The sequence below is a fragment of the Amphiprion ocellaris genome, chromosome 3, assembly GCF_022539595.1.
Source record: "Amphiprion ocellaris isolate individual 3 ecotype Okinawa chromosome 3, ASM2253959v1, whole genome shotgun sequence".
NCBI lineage: Eukaryota > Metazoa > Chordata > Actinopteri > Pomacentridae > Amphiprion > Amphiprion ocellaris.
The window spans coordinates 24,400,255-24,422,345 of NC_072768.1; the positions used below are offsets into that span (position 1 = coordinate 24,400,255).

At 39.3% G+C, this 22,091-nt stretch overlaps 1 long non-coding RNA gene across 1 annotated transcript; it reads left to right on the plus strand.

The window, feature by feature from the left end:
* The first annotated feature begins 785 nt into the window (after positions 1-785).
* Positions 786-21,844, plus strand: LOC129348607 (uncharacterized). Its single transcript, XR_008601213.1, has 3 exons — positions 786-872; positions 17,583-17,853; positions 18,991-21,844. It is a non-coding gene; the product is annotated as an uncharacterized LOC129348607 (long non-coding RNA).
* The last annotated feature ends 247 nt before the right edge of the window (positions 21,845-22,091 follow it).

Sequence of the window (22,091 nt, forward strand, 5' to 3'; positions counted from 1 at the left end):
TTTCCCCTCTTTCAACCACAATTCTACCAGACCTGATGTGACCGAATTGCCTGGCCAACTTCAAGATCACATAGTCATTACCCCTCACTAACATCTTCCTGTGTCCTTTCTCTAGTTTTCTTCATTTTGCAGATTCCTAGCATTTCCAGTTCTTCCGCTACAGGAAGTCAGGGCATTGTTGCCGTTAGACTCGCAGTGTTGATCTAAGAATTAGAATGCAGGTATTGTCTTATATAAGAAATGAGTTCAAAACTTTGAAAGCCATAGGGAGAGAGGTAGGCCTTCCTGTGATATTGTGTGCCTGATGGAATTTGCATGTGATTCGTTCCCTATACTGGAATTTGCATTGTGCTGCAGTTTAACAAAGGAATTTGCATTGTGGTTCATTTGTCACTAGATTTTACATCATGTTATAAGTCTCGCCATAGAACCAGGTGCAACAAGCTTCATACCCACATCTGTGTCCATGCAGTGGCAGGGTGACATTTACTACTGTTGTACTTTCCCTGATATGCTCCTACTCTGTCCAACACAGAGTTTCTGCCTAAAAATCTCTAATCGAAGACTCCAGAGGTGAAACGTTCTTTGAATCAAGTGTGTTGAGGATATGATCTTTAAAATCATACTTTGATTCTGTACTTAGAGGATCCATGTCGTAAATCCCTGTTATAAATGCGTGAATGTAGGGCCCCATCTATGCAAAATGTATCCAATGTGTAAACAGTGAGTCAGAGTCATATGAAGAGAGATAAGAGATTAAATCAAGATGAGACTTGGTACGTTACTTGGAATCTGAATTTTCTGCTTGCACAGCCGTCAGCTATGATGGAGCAGCGAGGAGGCGCCACATGAAACACAGAGACTGTTTGCAAGTGAGTAGAAGTCTGTTTCTGGTTTTATGCATGGATTACAACAGAGTGATGATTCACATTCAGGACACAAAAAATTGAAGCGTCTATATTTTATTCATTTTCAGTGAGCAAGTTTTTAATTATAGAGTAATGCCTTGACAATTCAAAATGTTGAAACACTCAAGTAACTTATCGTAAATGGGGGAGCAGCTGCAGCATTCACATGAATTCACGTGAATGTTTTTGTCTTCTCAGGTAAACCACACTTACTCATTCTGTTTTGTCCTCCAAGTTTCCGGAACAGGATGGATATCCGGATTAAATCTTGTAATATTATGGATCTCTTGATCATGATCTTGTTTTGTCTAAACTTCAAACCAGTGCTGCACTGACAACCAAACTTGTTTGAAATCCTCGGTTCACTGCCTTGTAAACTACTATCATGGGGCTAAGTGTTTAAAAAAAAGCTACCAAGAATTGATATTTGATATTTTCTGATTAACAATGGAGAAGCTATAACATAAGAAAAACTGCACATAGATACATGTACTTCTTCATGTTAATGCTAGGGAGAGCAGCAGACTAAGCAGCTGTAGTTATATAACATCCTTCAAGCGTGGAATATCAGAAAATACTTTACACAAAGACAAAGGAGAGTGTTCCAAAGTTTAGGTAGTGACACAGTCTCCTTTATAGAAACATAGAGACACATATAGAAACAACCAATAAATCATGATCAGAGAACCTTAGAACCCCAGGTCAAGACAAGTAATGCTGCAGGCTTGTATATACTTGATTCCTTTTCTTGACTCGTCAGCTCATTTCTTGGTCCCTCTCAAAATACAGGGTGTCCCTAAAGTCTGGACACATAGGAAATCTCAACTATATATTTTTTTTGCCTCCATAGATTAAATATGGCTTTGCTGAAAGAAGAAAGAGTTGAACTGGTCCTTCTCAGTTGAGGTGAAGGATGGACATATTGAAAGATAGCAGATGAATTTAATGCACGTCATCCAAGGAGGATTTCACTTGGCTTTTCCACAGTGGTGAAGGTGGTTAAAAAGTTTAAAGAAACGGGCAGTGTCATGGACAAAAGTCATTCTGAACGACCAAATGTGTTGGCTGAAACTAAACATTTGGTCATTGCTAAAATTCATGCTAGCCACAAAAAAAAAATCACTTCCCTAACCCTAACCCTATCTTTCAATATGTCCATCTTTCATGTCCACTGAGAAGTACCAGTTCAACTCTTTCTTCTTTTGACAAAGCCATATTTAATCTGTGAAGGCAAAAACAATTACAGTTACTGAGATTTCCTGTGTCCAGACTTTAAATACACCCTGTAGATGCAAACAGAGGAGGCAAGGAAGACATGCAAGCAGAGAGAAGTCAAGGCATTAAAATGAGACCTCCTCACCTCTGAACTGTTGTTTAAAAGCAATGTCAATTAGATAAGATGTGTGGTCAGCTGGAGTATCTGTCTGTTGCTTTGTAACAGCCTGCTGGTATATTTTATGAAGTCTGTAAGGTGTGCATAAAAGTGTTTACTTATAATTCAATTTACAATGTGCCATAACATGATGAGAATGTATAGAAGTCATACATTTTTGTTTTTAATTTCACACAGGCAGGAGTGCAGGAAAAGAGAAGGCTGAAAATGATGAAATGAGATGAGCCTCTGCATCTGTAGTGATTATTTTTCCCCATCAGACACAGGAGGAAAGGGCAAGCCCAGCCCATAAGCTTTATCACTAGTGTCTGCAAACACTGTTTTTCAGTCTTACAACAGAAACGACTGAGAATGAACACTAACTGGTCTGTGTAGCAGTTGCACATCTGGTTAGCTATTGCACTTCATAGCACAATTCACAACTGCTTCCCTGATCTTTTCTATGAGATCTGTCCAGAAATGTCTCCTACACACGAGTCCTAAATGAGGTTAGGTGCAACTGTCTGAAGATCATTTCAACTCGCATTCTTCACTTCTTGTCCTGACTGCAAAATCAAAACCACATATTATATGATAATTATCTTAAGAATATGTCTGAACTACTTCAAGGAAGAAACAGAGCAGAGATAAAGAGTCGGAACACACTGATAGCATTCCTGTAACACTAGAATCATAATATAAGAGAGCAGTTCAGGCATGCAAAGAATTGTTTAATCACTATGAGCCTGAGACTGCAGAAGCTGTGGAAGAATTGGAGGTATATAAAACAGTGGTGCCCTTCTAAATGTACAGAATAATATACTTTGACAGTGTTTTGTTTCAGTCAGATTAAAAACCAAATGCAGTCTGTTTTTTAGATTCCATAAAAAGCAGATAAAGGTGAGAACCTCATACTTCCCGACTAAAAAGTACATCCAGTTCTGGCTCATCCAGGTTAGACACAGATGTACTATATAAAGGAAGATGAGCAGAAATATCAGCCATATCAGACTTCTTTACACAGCTGGTATCAATGCCAGCTCTCTGATAACTCACCACCCACATTCCTCCTGTGAGGGAGGAGGCAGAGTGCCAGGATGATTCATTTTTATGGAATGTCATTATGAAGCAGGCCTGGTATGATCCAGCAGCCAACAGGAGCGATCATGTTTAATGGTACAGTCAAACAAGCTGTGTGCATGTGTGGCTCAAACTGAGTAGCTCTACATCTCCTTCAAAACCACTAAAGTAATTTTCCAGTACAGCGATGGGCCCTGCCTGTCTGCTTCAAAGGTTAAAGCGTTAAATCAACCCCCAAAAAATACATAACTAAATAAACAGTGGTACCGTGCAATGCAGATGATTTTGAGTTATCTGTCATGTCCTGGTTAATGTGGATAACCAACAGATGTCACAGTAAACATTCTTCAGGGGAACTCCTTTTAATGAAACCCAACTTAGCTGCGGGGAACCTAGAAAGGAATCGTTTAAAGCTGGAACAGGCAGTATTTTTTTGGCATTATTGAATAAAAATATTATACAAACAAAGAGCCGCATCATAAGAACTGTATATTTTCAAATCTGCCATTTTTGGCTTTTCAAAAATTCTGCCTACTGCAACTTTATTGCTGTGAGCCTCACAAATGAATTTCCAATGCACTACTGTTCAAAAGTTTGGGGTCACTTAGAAATGTCCCTTTATGTTTTTAAGAAAAGCAGTTTTTTTCAATGAAGATGACATTAAATTAATCACAAATACAGTCTAGACATTGCTATTGTGGTAAATGACTATTTTAGACAGAAACGGCTGATTTTCACCGGAACATCTCCTTAGGGGCACAGAGGCCCATTTCCAGCAACCATCACTCCTGTGTTCTATTGAGCAGCCTTGGTGGAGTACTGTACTCTCTGAGTGCTTTTCCTATTTTGTGTTTGTTAAGCAATGAGCTTCAAGATTATATTGAAGGAATACATTGAATTTTGAAACTTGAGTCTTTCAACATTTAAAGTTTTACCAAAAACTGAACAGACATATGACAGCGTAAAAAAATGTAAAATGTATTGTTGTATTAAAGGTAATAGTATTCAAAATGTAGTAGGGAACAGAGTTCAGTGCTACTGTTGAACATTTAATAAACTTCCATGTATGGGTACAGAAAGAGAGGAAAAGGATAAAAGATGAATGATAGAAAAGTAAGGACAGAAGGAACAGTGCCATCCTTAAGCTCAAATATCTTCATCTGAGGGATTTCTTCAAAAATAGCCTTTCATCTTTGGGGTTCACGTTGGAGTCTTTCACATTTGTTGTATCCACTAGGAGTCACTCTTCCCTATGGACATGTGTTTTATAAATTAGAGCCTTGGTGTTGGACTAAGTGGGCTTTTAAAGTCTGTAAGAATGACTTGAAGGTTTAAAAACTTCTGCCTGACAATGTGGAAGCACCTGTTAAGCAAATGTTTAACAGAGCTCTATCTTTACAGCTCTGGACACAATCCTGTCTGTTCAGCCAAAGTATGTGTCGGTACTGACAGAGATCTTTTATTCTGCATCCATTTTAGAATAAGACTGCAAAAGCTTTTAGCTCACATTGTAAAAATGCAGATGTATGTCAGCAGCGTTTACACCTTTACCAATTAAATATGTTATATAGCCAGCAACTGTCCTTTAGTTGGCACTGTTAAACTTTTCATATATCTGGGTAACTTCTTACTTTATAACAACATACTCCCTCCACCGAAAAGAGACTACTAATAGCATTTTACGCAGACAGGCAGCTCCACTGTTTTCAATCTTTGGAAACATTAGTCAGTATTTGTTCACCTTCATCAATTAGTCAACACTCTTGATTAGGAAATCTAAACAGTGTTAGCTACCAGGAAACTGATGTTGCCATAGCAGCTCAGACAGGCTCAGACATCTTGATTGTGTTTTTATTTCTTGAACGCAAATTAGTGACAACAGAGCAACAACCAGGGTGGAAGCATGAAGCCAGCAATGAAATATCAAAATCTGCAGCTCTATGGACGGCCACTTGAGACTGGCTCCAAAATGAGTCAACCCCCATAGACCCTCTTGTTAAGACTTTACAGAAATAAACAAGTTTAGAGCCTGCTATAAAACACATTTAGGCATCTGTAGTTGATTTGATGACAACTGAAGGGAGGCTGGATTTTTGTTGTCATTATATGTTAAAGGCTTAAAGTTACCACGGCTTAAAGTTATGCATAAATAAGGCCGTGACTACTTTAAGTGACTGTGGCCCAGAGATGTTTGCATTGCCCTCCTTAGCTCCACTGACATTCCCATTCTTTGCTCATTTTAGGATTAAACAAGAGTTAGGAGTCAGGTGCTGCAGAGATGGTGGTGGCTGAAGGCACCACAGAGCTTCAATTTTTGCTTCAGGAAAGCTAGGGGTGATGCTACAATGAGGCTCATCAGTCTACGATCTCAACGCAGCATGCTAGTCTGCAAAATATTACTAGGCTATATTGTGGCATATGTTAAAAAGCTGATAAAGAACCATATAGGCTAGTGAAAGGAGAACTGTCAACAAAAAAACAAACTGTCAAACAGTGAACCTGACAAGCTGAGAATGAGTTGGGGCTGGAGCACACTTCATTACGATGAAGGGAAGCCTTCCACAACCCAGCTCTTCATGCAAAACCAGTCTGATTTAGATAACCACTTTGTTTTGCCTCCTTCTACCCATAGGTTTGTGGCTCCAAACATTGTCTTAAGGCTAGGAATTATGAGACACAAGACATATTCACTGCCTTTGGTTCTCCTGATTCCTGAATACATTTTATGCTAAATCACCAGGCAATGCTTCTGTCTTGCAGATGGCAATATTTGTGTCAGTTCAACTGATAATGCCATCCTTAGAGTCATCTGAAATATCTCTTTAGTCTGTGATGCCGTTACGACAATGTTTAAGAGAGTGCCTTTTCTTCACAATTCAACATTGCTTTGGCGTTCCCTGGTGCCTCATCCCTCATATTTAGATAACTTCAATCATCTGTTAAGTCAAATATACGTCCCTGACCCTAAAATGTCATAAGATAATGTGTAACAGACACTGGTGAGAGAACAGTCCCCATGGTTACTGTGGAAACATGTGCCTGTTTATGAGAAAGTATAACTGTAAGAGTGTGTTGTACTGTTGTCGTGTTCTCACTGCTATATGCACATATATACATATATACAATTAAAATTCAAAATCACAACCATTTTGAAATACTAAATTAGATTAACCTAAATTTGGGCAGAAATAGCATAATTGCAGCAACATCATTACACTATCCCCACCAGCAGCATAGCACAAATCAAAAAGGCAACATTTACAAGGTATTTGCAATTAATGATGTCAAGAATAAGCCTGCACTTCTACTAATGTCGTGGCTGCAGCCAAACTTCACTTTACAAGTTTCCCTTTCCTGGCATTGTCAACCACACTCTTCCTCCTCCCAGAGCTGGAAGCTGGAAAAAAAAAGCTGAATTCTCACAGAGATAATCAGGGCTCTACTCAGGGCTACAGTTCGAAATGGTGACGCTGTGATAGTGATCCTCATTATGGATTAGAGGGCACTCAGAGCGATGATTTCATAGTATTTCATTTTCCCACAACAGCATTAATAATAGATTTGCAAGGGTTTAACTTTCACATATGCACCGGTTTTGTTAGAAATACAAAATGTCATTGTGGAATTTTTCATTTAGTGTTGGATAACAGCAGCCTCCTAAGAACAAAGAGAGCAGTATCTGGTCCTGAATGGATCATTACTTTATGTACATGACTCATTTCAACCATTTACACATTCAACTGGCCTTTTTGTTTTACATAGCTGTTTAAAGTAGAGGATTCCTCCAAAGGAAAAAGCATTTGACTTGAGAATCTACCACTCTTGAAAAAATGTTGATTTTGAGAGCATTTGTTAAGTTTTGCTTTATTTTTAGTGTCTACAATTTGATCTTTGCATGTGGACATTTATTGTGGAACCTGGATACTATGTGTAAACTGTAAAAAAAAAAAAAAAAAGAAAGAAAAGAAGAGAGAAACAGAAGTGCAAACAATCCACTTTTTATGTCCACTTTAATACAGCAATGACTTTTCTCTTATGCATTTACTTGCAATTAAAATTGAAGAATTTGAATTCAAAATCTTGATCACATCAGAGTTGGACAGTTTTGTGTTCCTTGCTTCAAAAATGCAACTTGTTTACAATTCTGATTGTGTGACAGAAAAGTTTTGTTTTTTACTTGCTCATCCATCCAGGGCCCTGAAGTCATTAGAAGTTTATTTTTTTCCCATAAAACAACATGACCGGGGACCACTTGGACACTGTACTAACGGTCAACAAGCTTCTCAGCTGAGAAAATCTAGCTGAGCCTTCCAGCATCCAATCAGATGTCTGTGCTTCCTTAGTTTCCCTGTGTGATAATTTGTTTCTTTTACAATAGATTTGCTTCAGATGACACTCTCACATGAAGGCTTTAAGCAGTTATTTTAACAGTGAAACGTATGAATTGAAACTGAAAGGAAGTTGTATTAAATATAATGTATTTCTTTAGATAATGGCACATTTGGAACATCATAGCTGACAAAACCTGACAAGAACCCGTGTCTGGCATATGTTAAAAAGTTCAAAGCTGCCATGTTAGGAAATGTTAGCCTTTTTACAAATCCATCGGTACCCGTACATAATGTACACATGCATAACACACGCCTGTGCTCAGCGCGAGGTCATTTTGTTTGTGGGTACATCTATATTAAATGGCCACATTCTATGTTGCCGTGGTTTCTGATAATCAATAACTAATAAACAAATACTGCATTTCTACAAAAAAATGATGTTTTTCTGACAATGCCATATAGGGGAATGAATAGCCTTGGCAGAGTACTGCACTTTCTGAGTGCTTTTCTAGTATTTTTAATTGATCAACATTATTTTGTAGAAAACTGGTTTCATTTTGACATGAAATAATCTTTTCTTGTAAATTATTTTATTATTGTTATTGTTTTGACAATGATTTGACATTGAAAAGCAATGAAAGGGGAAACGGTGGTGAATACTCTTTATGGGCATTGTAGAAATACAGTGTAACATTGAAAAGGACAGCAGGATTTTAACAGTAAATAATAGTAAGGATGTTTGTGACTATGTGTGCATGTGTGGATACAGACAGGCATGTATATATATATATATATATATATATATATATATATATATATATGTGTGTGTGTGTGTGTGTGTGTGTGTGTGTGTGTGTGTGTGTGTGTGTGTGTGTGTGTGTGTGCATACTAGTTCCATCTATACACACACACACGAAGGCTTTCGTGCATCGGATTCGTCATCTGGTTGTAATGAGGGGATTCCAGTGCTGTGCCAGGCAGAGCAGAACAGAGTGGTGGAAAAAAAATCATCCACATATACACAAATGCATATACAGAAGAGACTCTTAGCTCATGACATGGAACAGCACTCTCTCTTATACTGAAAAGATGTATGTGAGTGTGTGCGTCGGTGTGTGGGGGTTAAGTTGACATACCAATATCTCTCCCTGAACTAACACGTATTAACCTGCTGACCCCCATACATGAAATGAAATTATGGCTTCTCTGAGCTTCAACTCATAAAAGTTTCCAAGTGTAACATTATTGACATGTAGTATAAGACGTATTTGCATTACAAGCCAGAAGGTGAAAATGTGAAATATATGCAGTCAGATTTTAAATGTAGAAAATGAAGGTATTTTGCAATTTCTCTGCCTCAGTAGATACATCATCGACACATGCGGCATGTTTCCACTGGATCAGTCAGTAGGCCTTTAAGAGGAAACTTCTCATTCCAGACTCACACTCCCATATGTCTGTTTGATCTCATTTTCTCTCCACCCTTATTTATTCCCATTAACCTTTTATATACACTCACTCCTCCTTCCACCACTCATCATGCTCCCATAACTCCCTCCATAGAGAAAAAAAACTAAACAAAAAAAACAGTAAGTGCCTCCCGTACTGTAGCTTGATAAGAATTCCTCCCGAGTTTTGGCAAGCACCAGGCCCCGGTTTAAGAGTCTGTAAATGTCCGGGGCAGGAATGTGAGGTTGCCTTGTATGGTCATAAAACTTGACTGCTGGTTCTTTTTTTATACTCACATGTGTGTTTTTCCCCCCTGTGAGTATCTCAGCTGGTTCTGATGCACTTTTACCAAGGATTCAGGAGGAGGTGGAGGAGGAGGTGAAGATCAAGGAGGGTTCCACCAATCACCTCCATCAAACTTTAGTTGTGGTGTTCTTGCAGTAGGGAAATTTGGTTGAATCGCTTGTTGACGCGTTGTATATCCCCACACTGCTTTTGAGCAGATAACATGTTAAATAGGCATGTATTAACAATGTGAGCTGTCCTACCTTAAAATAGGTGTTATTTCCTGCCTTGTCAATACAAAACAGACAACAGCCTTTTAAAAATTATGACTCTGGCTAGATGGCTGAGCTTCTGCACTCTGACCAAGCAGGCTAGTATTGGAATAACAAATATTTTTCATCTATTACTTTTGTGATTGTAGGTACAACAACTGCTTTTCAAACATCAGAAACCCTCATATAACAAACTGTCTTGGCCCTGCTTTTCATTAAGAACATCAGTGTCTGACTGTCCATATAGACTATGGCTAATTTTGGCCTACCTTTGGAATAATTTTGAGTTTTTGGCAAACAGATGTGGTTAACCTCAGCCACTGTTGCTGTAAATTTGCAGAAAGGTCATATTTTCATCTAGATGCATGGCAAACTTGTGGGGAACTTCCTACTGGCTTTGTGGAAAATGCTAGCAGGAAGTATATAGCAAACATTTTGCTTTTCCTTTCTAACTAATTGCCAAGTTAACAGATGAGGTAGCTAGCTTCCTCGGTGACAGGTCATTATCTTGTAGCAAATCAGGAGGTTTGCAAGTGTTTTTGTTTCAGTTTGTTTGTTTTGTTTTGTTTTTTTCTAGGTAGTTTTGAGCATATACATATTTCTGATGCTTTTTTTATTCATCCAGTTGGGGCATGATGTACAGCACTAGTTATAATGCTAAACAAGCATCATTATTTAAAAAAAAGAAACTCTTTCTCTTTCTTTCTTGTTTTGGACTGAAATGACTGAAATTTTTAGAATCACAGTCTGAAGCAGTGCCAAAAACACCAGAGCATTGTAAAGTGTGATATGCAATTATAAATGTAAAGAATATGTAAAGAAACAAAGCTAATGTTATTAAGCCAAATGAAATGAGTCAAATTAATAGCACGTCTAAATTACACTTGAACAACGTGGCCACCAGCAACTGTGAACTTCATGTTTTTTGGGAGAACCTATTCCATTCTTCCACAAGAATAAAATTCATCATGAAAACACTAATAGCAGATCTCTGGTATTCCTTCCATCCATCCATTATCTATACGCTGCCTAATCCTCATCAGAGTCACAGGGGGGCTGGACTCTATCCCAGCTGACTTAAGGTGAAGGCAGGGGACACCCTGGACAGGTCATCAGTCTATCATAGGGTTACATATACAGACAAACAATCACACTCACATTCACACCTACAGGCAATTTAGAATTACCAGTTGACCTCAGCATGTTTTTGGACTGTGGGAGGAAGCTGGAGTACCCGGAGAAAACAAACACATGCACAGGGAGAACATGCAAACTCCATGTAGAAAGATCCCAGGAAGACCAGGACGCAAACCAGGGTTCTTCCAGCTGTAAATCATCAGTGCTAACCACCAAGCCACTGTGCAGCCCAATCTCTGGGGTTATCAAACAAAAAATATGACTCACAGATGCATGAGCAGAAAATTAACCAGATTCCGCATGATATTTTTCTGGGAAGAGGTCATAGATGTTGATCACTTCTTGTTAACTTGTTTGCAGTGTGTTTAGAATGACCTGAGGTTAGTTCAAAAAAGCAGGTTTAACTAACTCAGACTCTAAACCTGAACTCTGAATTAACTGATCCTGAGATGAGAAACTCACAGTTTAAAAAAAACAAACAGAACTGAAGCAGGACCCTGCTCTGTCCATTTCTATGCTGACCGTTATGCCTGTATTTAAAAGAAGATGCCCTAAAATAGTTTCCTGGTAACAGTAGTGAACACCTGCACTTTGTGGAAACAGCAGTAAATATGCGTGAAAGCAGACCAGAGGAATTAGAAGAATGGGTGGTGGTCAGTTCCTGGTGTAGATTCAAAGCAAACAAAGCAGTGTGAAAATGAGCTGAGATATACACTACATATAGACAAATGTAGACACACACAGACACACACACGCTCTCTATCTTGTTTTATGTAAAATACACCCTCACATACTTCGTCATTCCTTATGCAGATCAGTGAGTAGCTTCATCTGGTTTGAGGCCAAGTCTTTTAACCAGGGTATGACTACTATTTGTGCGTGCGTACGTGCGTGCGTGTGTGTATGTGTGTGTGTGCGTGCGTGCGTGCGTGCGTGCGTGTGTGCGTGTGTGTGTGCGTGTGTGCGTGTGTGTGTGTGTGTGTGTGTGTGTGTGTGTGTGTGCGTGTGTGTGTACGTGTGCGTGTGTGTGTGTGCAGCAAGCCAGGTGTAATGATGGAGTGATGTTTACAGATCTGTCCAACATCTTTACTATACTCCTCCTCTGCTCCTCTTCCTCTCTTTGTCTTTTCTGTCTCCTCCCAGTGACACACACATAAAATTTGTTTCAGTATTTAGTGTGTGCCTCAAACCATACCTTATTCTAAGTCTGTCCTCTGCAACTCTAACCCTAAAGTGAAAGCTCAAAACTGTGGTGAGCTTTAGTACCAATCAGTCTCCTTAATCTGAGTTGGCAGTAAATGTGATGTTGAAATGTTTTATTTATGTGCTAACATAATTGCACATAATTGGCTAATCATCAGTTACCCTTTCAACACCATTAGCTAGCACAATGTACCATTAGAACACAGGAGTGATGGTTGCTGGAAATGTTCCTCTGTACCTCTATGTAGATATTCCATTAAAAGTCAGTCATTCCCAGCTAGAATAGTCATTTACCACATTAACAATGTCTAGACTGTATTTCTGATCAATTAAATGCTATCTTCATTTAAAAAAAACTGCTTTTCTTTCAAAAATAACATTTCTAAGCGACCCCAAACTTTTGAACGGTGGTGTATATAGCAGCCTTAAGAACAGCGTTCACAAGGTGCTTTAACAGTGAAAACATGCAAAAACAGGCAATGAAGCAAGACATAAGGAGACAAGGCAGAGCAGTCAATTAAAATAAATAGTAAAAATGATAGTAAGTTAAATTAATAATTAGCTAGATTAGCATATATATCAAACAAAGGAACTAGGCAGTTTAAAAATGAAAGAGTAAGATTGAAGGTTAAAAGTTAGAAATTAAAAATAAAAAAAACTAGAGAATTTTAAAAAATGATTTTGAGATGACATCACAACAAAGAACTAGACAGCTAATTAAAACAAAACAAGAGAGAACATACAAAATAAAGAGGACACAATACAAAATATAACACTAAAATTAATTTAAGCTCAAAGTAAACTTTGCATATAAGGAAGTCTATAAAAGTGGGTTTTAAGAAAGGGGGTTTCAGGTCATTCCAAAGTGGAGGGGCTCTGAGGGAGAAAGCTTGGTCACCCTTAGATTTAAGCCTCGACTTTGGAACTACCAGAAGGGATCCACCTAAGGATCTCAGGCTGCGAGCAGGCTCATAAGGGGTCAACAGATCACAAATGTAGCTTGGGGCGAGACCCTGGCGAGCTTTAAAAGTGATCAGCAATGTTTACATTACAAAATCTTAAATTTATTGCAATGAAATGGAGGAACGTCATTTTGGAGAGCATGGGACCCACCAAAATGTGACATAAAACTTCTTTTAAAGGTCATTCCCATACTTTAAACAACAATTTTACAGAAAGAAAATGTTTATTTATAAAATCTTTTGGCTTTTTTAAGTTGTTTTACTCTAAAGCTTCAAGCGCATGTTTGTTAGGTTATTGCTTTTTGTGCTTACTATAGAATTTGTCTTTCAGGCATTGTTAAAGTACACTGTTCTGAGGTGAGGAGACATGCTGAATCATCCTGGCAGTACTCACAGATACACCCATCCCATCCCTCTAATTGATTTGATTTGATTTGAGATCCTATCAGCAGGAATGGGGGGAAATGGAAGAAAGTAAAACAAACTTTACTTCATCCTTCCTCACTCTTACAAATTCCATGAAAGAACGGTGAAGTGGGTGTCAGTGCTGGCCCAGCGCTCACCTTGTGACTTTTGACCTTGACTACACCCACTCTCCTCACAACTAGTCCATGCCAAAATCCACACATCTCCTGTTTGAGTGAGCAAAGATTTCCACGGGCAGCCCTGCACCACTGCTTTCGATGGATAACCGAGTCAAAGAAAACAAATGTGCAATACTTTACTCATTCATCGGTTGTTTGTTGGCAGATGGAGAGAAATGTAGACCCAGATAAGAAGACACAGATTAACCTCTATCTCACTCCACCCTTGTAGGAAACTCTTAGAGCTGTAATTACTTCATATGTCTCTGTGGGACAGCTCTTTCCTGGCACGAGAAGTGTCTAAATTAGCGTCTGTGTAAGAGATTAGTTTTTCATAATTACATGACTGCTCACCGAACAGCTCTCGGATGTAATCTTGAGACATTGTTCCATCAAAATGATTGGTTTGTTTCAACGCTGCTTATATTTGCGACTTCTCACTAACAGCAGCGTCTGAGTCTGACTCGCTCTGTGTTGTTTTGTGTGCCGGTCTGTGCTTGTTGAAAGAATGTTTTCAAGGGAATGTTGTTAGTGCACACTTTAGTCATTCCTGTCATAGAAAATATCAACAATACAAAGACCAAATGAGGCAGGAACTTTGAACTCTAACAAACTCAGTAAGTTTTGTATAAGATGAAGTTGTAGCATTTTTGTGGTTTATCCTGAGTTGAGCACTATAATGGAAACAGTCTGTCATTAAGGTTATTCCAAAACCTGTCCTTTAGAGTTTCACGTAGATGATTCTCCTGATACTTACTTGAAAAGATTATTTTTGTTACTTTGGAGCAGCGGACTTGCAGGTGACATTATCACAGGGGAAGTTTCTCATTCATATCTCATTTGTGTCTCAAACTACAACAGATTTCAGTTCATCTGGTTCTGATCCGGGTTGCACAGTGACTTGGTGGTTAGTACTTTCACCTTGCAGCTAGAAGTTCCTCAGTTCTCATCCCCGCCTTCCCGGGATCTTTCTGCATGCAATGTGTATGTTCTCCCTGTGCATGCATTGGTTTTTCTCTGGGTTCTCCAGCTTCCTCCCACAGTCAAAAAACATGCTGAGGTTAATTGATGATTCTTAATTGTCTGTAGGTGTGAATGTGTGTGTGATTGTTTGTCTCTGTGTGTAGCCCTGTGATAGACTGCTGACCTGTCCAGGGTGCCCTCTGCATTCACCCTAAGTCAGCTGGGATAGACTCCAGGCCCCAGCAACCCTAATGAAAATTAAGCAATGTATAGCTAATGGATGGATGGATGGATGGATGGATGGGTGGATGGATGGATCCGATCCAGTTCAATTCATCAACCCTTGGATGCATTCAGTCTTAGCTTTTTAGCAATCCAGTAGCTGTTCAGAAGTGTCAGTGATGCTCAAGATGTTTTTAAGTGGCAGTCACACAACAAACTGACATTGAAACTGTTCTTAACTCATATGTCTTTACTCAAAAGACATATTTGTGGCATTGACTTCTATCTCATAACTGGCTTGCTGTCAGTCAACAGCTCTGGTCCCCCTGAGAGCAGAACATTTGCACAGACTAATTTTGCTTCCCCAAGGGGATCCACTGATCATGATGAATCAGTTAGAATACGCTGATTTCAGTCAGACCTTCATCCCTTTACAAATAGACAGCAAGCTCTTCTTGATCTGCGGTCATTTTCCGAAATTCAGTTTATCTTCTCAGCCAGAAAATGGATTTTGGAAACAGGCCAGGAGCAACTTCTCCTTTGGTTTGACATTGTTTAACTGATTCACTCACCTTACATAATGGTGCGGTTATTTAAACTGGTGTTTTCTTCAGAGATTGCCACCTTGTTGGGATGGATAAGCTTGTGTGGTCCTGAGGTCGTGAGAGTGATGCTGTGTGGAGCTGTGTTCTTAGTAGGATCACCAATGGCTGTAATGACGAGGGGAAGGTCCCTTATAAAGATCGATCCAAGCAAGACCTCAACGGTGGAAAGGTCTGACCAGGTTATTTTGAGCTGTAAAGCTGGATGAAGGCTGAAACTAACGTATCAGCTTCATTCATGCTTATTTCCATGACACCGGACTCAGCTGGTTGATTCGTTAAGTAATGTGTGTTTTTTGGAGTGCAGTAATGAGCACACGTTAAACAAGTACACACACAAGCGTTTGAAACTTGGATCTCCCTTTTACCAAACCTGCTTTCTGACAGCTGAGCTATCACAGGTTTCTGAGCGAGATCAGTTCTCACACATGAATGATTAAATAAGGGTGTTGGATGAGAATATCAACTGAATCATCAGAGTTATGATAATAAGCACATGGTTAGAGTCTCAACTTGATGTTTTGCCTTGTTTTAACAACCACCATTAACTGAGGAACTTGTGGTGGAAAGGTTGTCATGTCCCTGTAGATTCAAATAAGACATGCAAAGAATGCTTAACTTTATATTTCCTTTTATTTATTTATTCTTAAAGTTTCAAAAACTCTAAATCTTCACTCTACGCCTGCAATAGCCCTATCGACTGTATGACTGCAGGTTTCCTGGCAAACACTGTTGGCCAGGATCCTTTGCTAAAATTTTATCAGTTCTATTACATAAATAGTTGTTTTAAGGCTTGTATTTTCCATCTTTAACCAAAAAACTTTATTACATGTGACAGAAAAAGTGTAGATAGCGTAACTACACAACATTTAAGAGTAAATTCAACTGTGCAACAGTTGTTTCCTAACCTCCCATTCTAAGCCTCGCATGTTTACATGGTCTCTTATATGTTCCTGGGATGAGCTCTGGCTGTCTGTTCATCTGGACCAACCTGCTCTGCATCATCTGTCAACACCATGATGCCAAACACTGGATTCTTCTTGCATAGCTTTCATTCTCAACAAGTGAAGAAAGCATGTTAGAGTTATCTGGGGTGAAAGCAGGGCTTTGTACTGGAACTGATGTGAAACTCAGTTTGACCTCCGACCTTAAGTGATACACGCACATCAGGACGGTATGTTTTAGTTTTAGTACAGCAGAAATTAAAAGCATCGATGTCAAAGTATGGAAGCTCAGGCAAAGAGGGTTTAAACTTCGAAGGCTGTGTGGTGAATTTTCTGACTTTGATCTTTCTGATTTGAGAGGTGCTATTTTTCTAATAATGATGAGACATATCAAAAGCTTTATCCTGGCAACACTTTTCATTCTACCTCTCATTCTTTGGGAGTTAGGTAATCACATTCAGTCGGGACACATTCAGGCTTGATGGGCAGACCTGAGCTTGTCTCTTCTTTTCAGTTTTCTCAGCTGCATAACTTCCTCAAGGCACTGTGAATCCTGACAACGGCTTTAACTATTCATTTACTAACAAAGCTGTTGCAGAAAGAAGGAAAATAGATCATGCTGACAGTAAACTCTGAGCTTTGGGGTGGTCTAATGAAATGAAGGATATCAGAAAAGTTGTAGGTTCCCTGTATTTTACTATTGACTGTTGTAGACAATTATTGTTAACAAACTTTTATCTTTTATAAGGAAAACTCTGGTCTTATACTACTTAGGGGCACATTTTGCATGGGTTTATGGTAAAATGGTACTTAGAGGGTTAATTTTGTAAATATTGGCATACTGGCTACTTAGAGGGATCAGTCAGACAGGCTTCAAACTAAAAGCCAACTCCCTCAGTTTGAATGTATTGAATCTCTTGGAGATATTAAGTAATTTGATTGTTAAAATGATAGCCTAAACTATCTCATATAAACAAGAAGAACAGTTGCTTGCCTGCAGTTTTTTTTTACTGTGTAGTATGAGATTTTAATGGACTCTCATGTACACTCCCTGTGTTTTCACTTCCAAATGGGTGTTTGAGATAATTGGGTTGACAGGAAAAGAGTAAGTGTTATGGTTAGAATTAGATATGTAATATAAATAAAAGCTAGAACTCCTGAAATTATATCCAGGTTGTAAAAAAAAAAATACCTGAATGTGTTTGCACTTCTTTGTATTTATGTCCTTGATTGCTAAAGTGCAAAAACTGTTTCCTCTCTCTAAATAGATCTCACTCAACTTGACAAATTGCTTCATGTGTTGATCTGGACCCCAGATCAGCATTAGGGAGACCCTGGCAGACTCCTGCACTGACTGGATCATGTGTTTCCCCAACTAGCCGTCCAGACAGACAGACTCTGAGGCCCTTTATAACCCCATGCTGTCCCTGAAAACAGGCGTCCATTGAGCCAGCCAGCACACTTTCCACAATGTCACGGACTAATTGATGTTGAAGTGGGACTCTCCCTCTGTGATTGGACTCAATTAAAGTCACTGAGGTATGAAAGCATAGTCACAGAAGCATGGAAATCACACGTGTGTACCTGGCGTAGGTTACGTATGTGCATTACACACACACATAAGCACAAACACAGACAATGCAGCCATTGTAGAAATTCCACCTTTTGCTGTATGCCTCCTGAGTTACTGCTGCTCTTTGGCTCCATCCCCAAGAGTAAATGTGTTTCCCTCTTTCTGTGATTCTACAAAATATGCATCTGTCTGGCAGCTGGTGATTTAGAGAAAACTAGAGTTTTGAACTGGAAAAATGCTGATTTAGTTGCCCACATAGGTCAGTAGAAAATTCCTCTTTAATCCCTCTGCCTTTTTAGAAAAGGTATTCCCCAGCCGTACTCATGCAACCCTATCCCATTCCCATACTGAATATCTCTGCACCCTCCCTCCTTCCTCTGTCTCCTAGTGGTACCGTATATTCCAAATCCTGCTTTAGGGATGGTCGGGCCAGTTCAGCAACCTGTTAACATATCAGTATCAGTAGATGGACAGCTGTGGGGATGGTGCAGCTGTTACAGTGCAGACTAATGAGCAGATTTCTCTGGTAATTCTGGTATTCATTAGGAGGACAGATGCGCAGTGAAATAAGTTACAGCACATGAAAGGTTGATAGAAAACTGTCTTTTGATATTTGCAACTATGTTTGTTAACACTGGTGTGTCTTCTGCTGTACTTTACTTTTCTTTTGGTCTGAACAACACACTATGGTAAAAACACGTCTGTCAATCTTAGGTAAGTAATATAAGTAAGGATGGAATTTGGTTTGGGAGGCAGACACTCTCTCTATTTTTAAGACCAGACTTAAATCCTTCCTTTTTGGCAAACCTTATAGTTAGGGCTGACTTGGGTGACCCTGAGGGGGTCAGTTGGAATCCGCATGTATGGGGCATAACATCCCTTAGTTATGCCCCTTGTTATACTGCTATAGGCTGCTAGAGGACCTCTCTTGATGCAGAGCCCTTCTCTCATTACCTATGTATTTGCTATATTCAATTCAATTCAATTCAGTTTTATTTATATAGCGCCAGTTACAGTCAAATTGTCTCGAGACGCTTTACAGAACCCATATATACCGTTGTTGCATTGCATTCACTCTGTTTCCCCCTGTGTCCTTTTCCAAGTGTCCCTGGTTCCAGAGCTGGATGCTTCTGACCTGTGGTTGTTGTCCCACCAACTGGCCTAGTCTCCATCATGTCCATTGTGGGATGCTGCTGGTGACCTTCCTCCAGCCCACTGCTTCCAGCTGTCCATTTCCACCAATCTACTGTACATCGCCCTTACCATACTTAATATGCTCATCTACACACTGTTTGCATCTTATTTACCAGCTATATATGTAGTATATTTAATGCCTGAGCCTTACACCATAACAGTAAACTATGAATCAGTTTCAATGTTGGCTTGTACTTTCAATTCAATTCAATTCAATGTTATTTATATAGCGCCAATTACAGTCAAATTGTCTCGAGACGCTTTACAGAGCCCATATACCTGACTTTGTATGTATCATCTGTTACTCTTATCATGCATGTATCGCAAGTTTCCTTGTCCCGCATCCCCCTCTTCTCTTCTGGATGGATTTTCATTGTATTGTTTTTGATAAATAACAGCATCTTTGCAGTTGACAGTGGATGGCCTTCATTGCTTCTTATGAGGAACATCAGTGGACCTTTAATGGAAAATTATGCAGAACCTCTTGCCACTATTTGTGTTGTGGTCTCTCTCCCTGTATTTTCCCACAACCAGCCCCTTGTGTGTGTAATAGGATGGCTGCAAAGCTCTTGCCATTTCTCTTCTGACATTACACACAAACGGGAGCCTCAGTATTTCTCTGTGTGACTTTTGGATAATACACTTGGCCCCTCTCAGCGTAATAAATTGTATCTCCTCACAATGTGAAGCACCATGGAGCCATGGAAGGAATTAGTGCTTGTAGCTCTTCCTGCGGTCACTGAGGCCACACATGTCTGTGTATTCAGTGCTCAGGCTGTTTGTGAACCTGCATGCAAAAGGTGGTGAATGTGTCTTTGTTCTTGTTGATATGTCCTTAATTTGTGCATGAATGTTTGAATATGCTTGTGTGTGTAAAAGCTTCACACATATTGTGTGTATTTTGGTGTTTTTGCCACTCCTAACACCTCAACCTTTCCAGATGAACCCAACAGCCTGGAGCAGGCGAATGTAGCCTCTATGATAGTATCTCCCTTCTATTGTTTCAGCTGTTTACTTTCGCCTGTTAAGGGAATTCCCTGCATTCCACCACTCAAGGTACATGTCAAGTACATTAGCTCATTTAACTTGGAAAGTCTATAGTGTCTGACAGTTGTGCCACTGCTCCCTCCAATTAACCAACATGGATCTTTTTAAATGTGTATAACAGTGTCAAGGCAAATCATAGCGGCGGGAATAAAGGTCAGTCATCATATAGATCATATTGAAGCAGATTTTTTGTTATTTTGGCATAGATCTCAATTTTTAGTTTGGGTTTGGTTTAGTTTGAATTTATTTATTTTCTGTTATAAATTATTGTGTTTTTTTTAGCCACAATGGGTCTCATTCAGGTATATAAGTATTCAGTGGATTGCAATGAAGCATTGCCAGATGATGTGTACCACTGACTTTTATTCTTGATGATCTTTATCATCAAGTCAATTCTTCATTTTGTCCAGAAGTTTGATTTATTGCCAGATATTTCCAAAACTAATGACAAACCCATCAGCTTCATTCTGACTTACTAAACCAAAATGGTGAACACTATACTGGCTGAATGTCAATGTGTTAACGATGTTATTATGAGGTTGTAAGCATGGTGGTATTTAGTTCATAGCAGCACTGTGCCAAAGTATATCCTCACAGAGCCCCAAGGATGACTGTGATTTGAATTGTTTTAAAATACAAAGCCTCCTATAACAAGTACAGGGCAGTTATTTTGTCTAATGAAAACACCAGCGTGTGATAACAAGAAAAGCACTCAGAGAACGCAGTTCTCCACCAAGGCTGCTCAGTCGTTGTATGATTTCCAATGGATAGTCCCAATAAGTCCACACCGGTCAATTTGTAGTTGGATGGCAATCATGTGATCGTCAGCAGGCAGCTGACGTAGTGGTCACTTAGAGTCATAGTTACAGTGATGCCATAATGCTATCTCACAATGATACAGAAATCTTTAACAAATCCGTGGATCCAGACTATAAGCCACATCACTGCCAAAATTTAATCACTTGGTCCTTGTGTCATTTCTGACCTTCCTTGAAAATTTCATCCAAATCCTTTAATCCATTTTTGAGTAATGTTGCTAACAAACAGATGGAAAGACAGACAGACAGGCACATTCCTTGGTGGAGTAATAACAATATATGACAAGTGCTGTAAGACAGAGCCTAGAAAAAGTGCATGTGTGCCCTGTATATCAGCACTGCCTGCTCCAAAACCCCCTAAATATATCGAATTGTTCTGATTTATTGCCACGCAAAACCCATGACTGCAATCCTTAAAGAGATTATTCAGTGTTCTGTGTTGGGACCAAAAAGTGCACATCTTAGTTTATGGTTTAACCTATGGTAGCAGATAGGCAATGCTTTTTTCCCCCCTAAACCCTCCGATTACAAAAGAGAAAGCAGACATTCCCCAGCAGTGGAGACCTCCACATTAACTCCAGATGTTTGATTGTTCTGTGTGGAAGAACATTTGGTAAATAGGCAGGTCAACTGGGGACAGCCGGCTACACTTTGATCACAAGCACTATAAGATTTACCCAGTGAGTGAATTAATTAGAAAGCAAGACTGATCTGGGCCTGAGGCCAGCTACTCAACTAACAAGACAGCGAGACTGTCCTCATGTGGGCTTACCCACATCTGATGTTCCCCTGTCACATAATACACCACAAGTCTTATTTTTAACCAGTACTTGTACCATATACTAATTCCACATCCAGATTGGAAAACTCAGGAGCCAGTTTTATTTGTTGTTGTATATTGTCCGCCTGCTCCTTTCTCTGAGTTTTTATCTGTTTACATCTTATTTACCAGCTATATATATGTAGTATATTTAATGCCAGAGCCTTACACCATAACAATAAACTTATGAATCAGTTTCAGTGTTGGCTTGTACTTTATATGTATCATCTATGTTACTCTTATCATGCATGTATCCAATTGTGTGTTATATGTTCCTTGTTCCCCACCTCCCTCTTCTCCCTCTCCCTCTCTCTCCCCCTCTACC